Raw genomic sequence first — 8,158 nt, 5'->3', positions numbered from 1 at the left:
TATTTTTCTCATCACTCTATTTTATTAACCTAATAGCTACTTTTACTATCTGAAAAACAAAAGCAGACTCTGTTATTGCCAGGCACAGTGACTCACGCCTGTAATCCCAGTATTTAGGGAGTCATAGATGGGAGGATAGCTTGAGCCAGGAATTGAGACCAGCCTGGGCAACATAGCAAGACCTAGTTCTCAAAACAAAAAAAAAACAACAAAACAAAAAGACAAAAACAAAACACTCAGTTATTTATTTGGTTCATTTTTTTAATTTAATCTTATTTTTTTGAGACAAGAGTCTCCCTCTGTCCCAGGCTGGAGTGCAGTGGCGCGATCTCGGCTCACTGCAACCTCTGCCTCTCAGGGTTCAAGCGAACCTGCCTCAGTCTTATGAGTAGCTGGGATTACAGGCGCACACGACCACACCCAGCTAATTTTTGTATCTTTAGTAGAGACAGAGTTTCACCATATTGCCCAAGGTGGTCTCGAACTCCTGACCTCAGGTGATCTGCCCGCCTCAGCCTCCCAAAGTGCTGGGATTACAGGCGTGAGCCACCATGCCTGGCTGGTTATTTATTGGTTTATCTGCTTGCTATCTCACTAAAGTATCCACACCAAGGCCAGGTGGGGTGGCTCATGCCTGTAATCCTAGCACTTCCTGAGGCTGAGGTGGGAGGATCATTTGAGCCCAGGAGTTCAAGACCAGCCTGGGCAACAGAGTGAGACTGTCTCTACAAAAAAAAAAAAAAAAAATACAAAAAATTAATCGGACATGGTGGCACACGCCTGTAATCCCAGCTCCTTGGGTGGCTGAGGCAGGAGAATCACTTGAACCCGGGAGGCAGAGGTTACAGTTGTGCCACTGCACTCCAGGCTGGGCGACAGAGTGAGACTCCGTCTCTAAATTAAGTGTCAGCACCATGGGAACAGGAAACTGGTTTTGGTAACCACTTTATCCAGTGACCCTAACACACAGTAGATGCTTAATAAATGTTTGCTGAAATAATGCTTTTTTTACTTTTTTGAGACAGGGTCTTATTCTGTTGCCCAGGCTAGAGTGCAGTGGCACAATATCTCAGCTCACTACAAACTCCGCCTCCTGGGTTAAAGTGATCCTCCTGCCTCAGCCTCCCAAGTAGCTGGGATTACAAGTGTGTGCCACCACGCCCAGCTAATTTTTTTTTCGTTTTTAGTAGAGACAGGCTTTTACTACTTTGCCCAGGCTGGTCTTCAACTCCTTGGCTCAAGTAATCCACCTGCCTTGGCCTCACAAAGTGCTGGGATAACAGACGTGAGCCACAGCACCTGGCCAGAATATAGTAATATTTTTTAAATGTATTTTAATATATGATACTTAAAAAAAAAAAACAAAAAAACCTGGGCTATTTTAATTGGTTGATTCTTTCAGTTAAAACTGTGGAATTCTGTTGAATTTCTCCACAGAAACTCCATTGGAATTTTTTTCTTCTTTCCTTTGAGACAGAGTTTTACTCTGTTGCCCAGGATGGAGTGCTGTGGCAAGACCACGGTTCACTGCAGCCTTGAACTCCCAGGCTCAAGCAATCCTCCCACCTCAGCCTCCCGAGTAGCTGGGACTACAGGCATGTGCTACCATGTCCAGCAGGTTTTTCATTTTTTGTAGGGACAGGGTCTCTCTATGTTGCCCAGGCTGGTAGCAAATTCCTAGGTTCAAGTGATTCTCTGGCCTCAACCTCCTAAATACTGGGATAACAGGCATGAGCCTCCACTGGAATGTTTAAAAAAAAAAAAACATTTTTTTTTTTGAGACGGAGTCTCACTCTGTCGCCCAGGCTGGAGTGCAGTGGCACAATCTTGGTTCACTGCAAGTTCCGCCTCCCGGGTTCACGCCATTCTCCTGCCTCAGCCTCATGAGTAGCTGGGACTACAAGCACCCACCACCACACCCGGCTAATTTTTGTATTTTCAGTAGAGATGGGGTTTCACCGCATTAGCCAGGATGGTCTCAATCTCCTGACTTCATTATCCACCTGCCTCGGCCTCCCAAAGTGCTGAGTTTACAGGCATGAGCCACTGCACCCGGTTCTAAAATATTTTTATTGTGGCCGGGCCCGGTAGCTCACACCTATAATCCCAGCACTTTGGGAGGCCAAGGCAGGCAGATCACCTGACATCGGGAGTTCAAGACCAACCTGACCAATATGGAGAAACCCCGTCTCTACTAAAAATACAAAATTAGCCAGGCATGGTGGTGCATGCCTGTAATCCCAGCTACTCGAGAGGCTGAGGCAGGTGAATCATTTGAACCTGGGAGGCAGAGGTTGTGGTGAGCCGAGATTGTGCCATTGCACTCCAGCCTGGGCAGCAAGAGCGAAACTCTGTCTCAAAAAAATATATATATATATATATAATTGTAAAATAAAGCGTCCATAGATGCATACACACAGCCAGATTCAAGAAACCACGTAAAGCAAATGTATAGGCCGGGAGCGGTGGCTCAAGCCTGTAATCCCAGCACTTTGGGAGGCTGAGACGGGCGGATCACGAAGTCAGGAGATCGAGACCATCCTGGTTAACACGGTGAAACCCCGTCTCTACTAAAAATACAAAAAACTAGCCGGTCGAGCTGGCGGGCGCCTGTAGTCCCAGCTACTTGGGAGTCTGAGGCAGGAGAATGGCGTAAACCTGGGAGGCAGAGCTTACAGTGAGCTGAGATCTGGCCACTGCACTCCAGCCTGGGCGACAGAGCAAGACTCTGTCTCAAAAAAAAATTAAAATTAAAATTAAAATTAAAATTAAAATAAAAAAAAAAGTATACTCTTTCCCTAAGCAGCCTGAGGTGATCTGGGAAAATGGTTCGCTATTCACTTGACCCAGAGAACCCCACAAAATCATGCAAATCAAGAGGTTCAAATCTTCGTGTCCACTTTGAGAACACTCATGAAACTGCCCAGGCCATCAAGGGTATGTATATACAAAATGCCATGAAGTAGCTCAGAGATGTCACTTTGTAGAAACAGTGTGGGCCGGGCGCAGTGGCTCAAGCCTCTAATCCCAGCATTTTGGGAGGCCGAGACGGGCGGATCACGAGGTCAGGAGATCGAGACCATCCTGGCTAACACAGTGAAACCTCGTCTCTACTAAAAATACAAAAAACTAGCCAGGGGAGGTGGGGGGCGCCTGTAGTCCCAGCTACTCGGGAGGCTGAGGCAGGAGAATGGCGTGAACCCGGGAGGCAGAGCTTGCAGTGAGCTGAGATCCGGCCACTGTACTCCAGCCCAGGCGACAGAGCCAGACTCTGTCTCAAAAAAAAAAAAAAAGAAAGAAACAGTGTGTACCATTCCAACGTGGAGTTGGCAGGTGTGCCCGGGCCAAGCAGTGGGGCTGGACACAAAGTCAGTGGCCCAGAAAAAGTGCTGAATTTTTGCTGCACATGCTTAAAAATGTAGAGAGTGGCCAGGGGCAGTGGCTCATGCCTGTAATCCCAGCACTTGGGGAGGCTGAGGTGGGTGGATCACCTGAGGTCAGGAGTTCAAGACCAGCCTGGCCAACATGGTGAAACCCCATCTCTACTAAAATTACAAAAGTTAACTGGGTGTGGTGGCACATGCCTGTAGTCCCAGCTACTAGGGAGGCTGAGGCAGGAGAATTGCTTGAACCCGGGAGGCGGAGGTTGCAAAGCCGAGATTGCGCCACTGCACTCCAGCCTGGGTGGTAGAGCGAGATTCCATCTCAAAAAAAAGAAAAAGAAACACAGAGAGAGAGAGAAAGAAAGAGAGGAAGAAAGAAAAGGAATTTTGCTTGCATGGGTGAGGGAAGATGCTTTTAGACCTCTTAAATAATTTCTGTCGTCCCCCCCCATTCTTAATACCCTGGGTGTTCATGGTAGAAAACGTGACCCTTCTCTGTCCCACCCTGTCCCAGGCTGAGGCTTGAGTCAGAAAAGAAAAGAGAAAGGGAGAAGGAGGTTCCCGGCCACTCCAGAAGGCATATGAACCCCTTGGGAGCCACTTTCAGCTCCTTTGCCATTTTGAGGGCCTCCTGGAAACTCCAAGGCACCCCTGCCACCATCTGGAATGCCCAACTGCCCAGAGAGACTGTGCCTGTCTCTGAACATGTTTTTTTTTTTTTTTGTGAGACAGAGTCTCGCTCTGTCGCTCAGGGTGGAGTACAGTGGCGCAATCTCAGCTCACTGCAACCTCCGCCTCCCGAGTTCCAGCAATTCTTCAGCCTCAGCCTCTCCAGTAGCTGGGATTACAGGCACCTGCCATCATGCCCAGCTAATTTTTTGTATTTTTAGTAGAGATGGGGTTTCACCATATTAGTCAGGATGGTCTCGATCTCCTGACCTCGTGACCCACCCGCCTCGCCCTCCCAACGTGCTGGGATTACAGGCGTGAGCCACCACGCCCGGCAGAAATTTTTAAAAATTAGCTGGGCATGGTGGCATGTTCCTATAGTCCCAGCTACTCAGGATCCTGAGATGGGAGAATTGATTGAGCCCAGGTATTTGAGGCTACAGTAAGCTATGATCACACCACTGCACTCCAGCCTGGGCCAAGAACAAGACTGTCTCAACCAGGGTGAAGTAGCTCATGCCTATAATCCCAGCAATTTGGGAGGCTGAGGCGGGTGGATCATTTGAGGTCAGGAGTTCGAGACCAGCCTGGCTAACATGGTGAAACCTCGTCTCTACTAAAAATACAAAAGTTAGTCGGGTGTGGTGGCACCCGTCTGTAGGCCCAGCTACTTGGGAGGCCGAGGTGGGAGAATCTCTTGAACCCGGGAGGTGTAGGTTGCGGTGAGCCAAGGTCGCGCCACTGTACTCCAGCCTGGGCGACAGAGCGAGGCTCTGAGTCAAAAATCATCATGATCGTTATCATCTCCACTTCTGCCTTGACTTACTCAGTCTTCACGAGCCGCCAACAGCGGCTTTGAGCTTCCTCTCGGGAGCCTGGGATCAACGGGAAAGGAACGCGTCAGAGCGGCCTGAACAGCTGCTCTCGGTTTCGCCACCAGAGGGCGATGCTATCTAGGGTAACCCCCCGGGGTCCGCCGTTGTCAAACCCGGTATATACAGAGAAGGAATTTTCAGGGCGGCGGGGGGAATCTATCGCTAGCTTTCTATTATTGTTGCAAAAATAATTTCTCAAAAATAAAAATAGGACGGGCGCGATGGCTCACGCCTATAGTCCCAACACTTTGGAAGGCCGAGGCGGGTGGATCACTGGAGGTCAGGAGTTCAAGATCAACATGGTGAAACCCTGCATCTACTAAAAATACAAAAATTAGCCAGGCATGGTGGCCAGCACCTGTAATCCCAGCTACTCAGGCTGTTGAGGCATAAGAATCCCTTGAAGCCGGGAGGCAGAGGTAAGCTGAGATCGCCCCACTGCACTCCAGCCTGGGTGATAGAGAAACATGCTGTCTCAAAAAAATAAATAATAAATAAATAAATCGTAAATTACAAAACAATAACAAGCTTTAAAAAATAGCCTGGGCGAGGTGGTTCACGACTGTAATCCCAGTATTTTGGGAGGCCAAGGTGGGCAGATCACGAGGTCAGGAGATCGAGACCATCTTGGCTAACACCGTGAAACCCCATCTCCATTAAAAATACAAAAAACTAGCCGGGCGTAGTGGCGGGCGCCTGTAGTCCCATCTACTTGGGAGGCTGAGGCAGGAGAATAGCGTGAACCCGGAAGGCGGAGCTGGCAGTGAGCCGAGACTGCACCACTGCACTCCAGCCGGGGCGACAGAGTGAGACTCCGTCTTGAAAAAAAAAACATAAATAAATAAAAAATAAAATAAAAGATGGCACAGTTTTGGGCACCTGTAATTCCAGCTAGTGAGCAGGCTGAGATGGGAGGATTTCTTGGGCCCAGTAGTTCCAATCCAGCCTCGGCAACACAGCGAGACATCCCACCACCACCACATGTGCCTTCCCCCGCCACCGTCTTAAAAGAGAGAGATTCAAAGGTTTGGAACTAAAGAGAACTAGGTTCAAATCTTTTTTTTTTTTTTTTCTTTTTTGAGATGGAGTCTGGCTCTGTTGCCCAGGCTAGAGTGCAGTTGTGCGATCTTGGCTTATTACAGCCTCTGACTCCTAGATTAGAGCGATTCTCCTGCCTCAGCCTCCCAAGTAGCTGGGAGGTAGTGCTCACCACAACGCCCAGCTAATATTTTGTATTTTTAGTAGAGACAAGGTTTCACCAGGTTGGCCTGGCTGGTCTCAAACTCCTGATCTCAGGTAATCTGCCCACCTCAGCCTCCCAAATTGCTGGAATTACAGACATGAGCCACCACGCCTGGCCTAGGTTCAAATCTTGACCCTTCTGAGCTGCGTGACTTGTCCAAATTCCTGAAGGTCTCAGAAGCTCAATTTATCTCCTTTCTGGGGCCAACTTGAGGTTGAGATAAAATGGATTACGCAAGTGTCTGATGGTGTAAAGGTGGTGCTAAATAAATGTACACTGCTCCAGTTATTATTTCCTTAGTGACTTCACAGCTGTTTGCTCTGCAATGTTCAAGTTCCCAGACTGGAAGGAACTATGGGGAAAGGCTAATGGGGGAGGAAAGAAAGGCAATCCCATTCCCTTCTGAGCACCAGCCCAGATTCTGAGTCATCCTTTCTGCCCTGAGTGTTTGAGGTCCTGCCCTTGGGCTGACCTTTCTTGGTGACCTGGATGTGAGTACAGTGTGGCAGGAAACACTGTGGTTAGCTTCTGGGGGTGGTAGAGGCCAGTCACTGGACACGATGTGCCATTACATAGTCCTAACAACCTTGTGGGCTTGTCTGAGAAGAATCCTGCATGTCTCAAACCAGAGAGAATTTTTCATGCTCTTCCTTGAACCTGAGTCATCTATTTCCTGTACACTTTGTCTAGGACTCTGTCAAGCATCTCTCAGTCTTAGGACCCCTGCTCCAGGAATCCTTACCTGATGGGACTGATGTCTTTTCTATGCTCTTCCAGGCCTGTGTGCTTACCCCATTACAGCATTGATCATCTAGGATTCAACTTATGTAGTTAAAATGATCACCATTCATGGTGCCAATGAGCAAACAGATATCATGTGCCTCCTGATATCATACACTGAGAAGAACAGTATCACTGCCAAAAATGCCTAACAGGCACCTTATGGGAAAGAAACATCAGCATCAGACAAATGCAAAGTGGAGGACATGCTACAAATAACTGGTGTGTACATCTCAAAAATATCAGTGTTTGGCCAGGCATAGTGGCTTATGCCTGTTGTCCCAGCGACGCAGGAGGCTGAGACAGGAGGATCACTTGAGCCCAGGAGGTTGAGGCTGCAGTGAGCTGTGATCTCACTGCTGCATTCCAGCCTTGGTGACAAAGCGAGACCGTGTTTCAAAAAATATCAGGGCCCTGCCAGGTATAGGGAATGCACCTGTATTCCCAGTTACTCAGTAGGCTGAGGCAGGAAGATTGCTTGAGCCCAGGAGGTTTGAGACCAGCCTGGGCAAGATAACAATGACCCTGTCTCAGAAAAAAAAAAAAAAAAAAAAAAAGGACCAAACGGACATGACAATGAAATGCAGTGGATGATTCTGAATGGGGTCCTGCTCATTAAAAAACACGGCTGTGATGCCTTGCGTGGTGGCTCACGCCTGTAGTCCCAGCGCTTTACAGTGTATCCAGGCGGATCATGAGGTCAGAGTTCGAGACCAGCCTGACCAACATAGTGAAACCCTGTCTCTACTAAAAATACAAAAATTAGCTGGGCATGGTGGTGTGTGCCTGTATTCACAGCTACTCAGGAGGCTGAGGCAGGAGAATCGCTTGAACCCAGGAGGCTGAGGTTGTGGTGAGCTGAGATCATGCCACTGCATTCCAACCTGGGCAACAAAGGGAGACTCCACTGTGTTTTTTGTTGTTGTTGCTGTTTGTTTGTTTGTTTAACAAAACAAAATCAGCTATTTCTGGGCACAGTGGCTCATGCCTGTAATCCCAGCTCTTTGGGATGCCAGAGTTGGAGGACCACTCCAGTTTAGGAGCTCAAGTTCGAGACCAGCCTGGGCAATGCAACAAAACCCTATCTCTACAAAAAAATACCAAAATTAGCCTGATGTGGTGGCATGTGCCTATAGTCCCAGCTGCTCAGGAGGCTAAGGCAGGAGGATCACTTGAGCCCAGGAGTTGGAGGCTGCAGTGAGCTATAA

Source organism: Rhinopithecus roxellana, chromosome 8 (genome assembly GCF_007565055.1).
Source record: "Rhinopithecus roxellana isolate Shanxi Qingling chromosome 8, ASM756505v1, whole genome shotgun sequence".
Classification (NCBI taxonomy): domain Eukaryota; kingdom Metazoa; phylum Chordata; class Mammalia; order Primates; family Cercopithecidae; genus Rhinopithecus; species Rhinopithecus roxellana.
Note: the sequence above shows the minus strand (reverse complement) of the source record.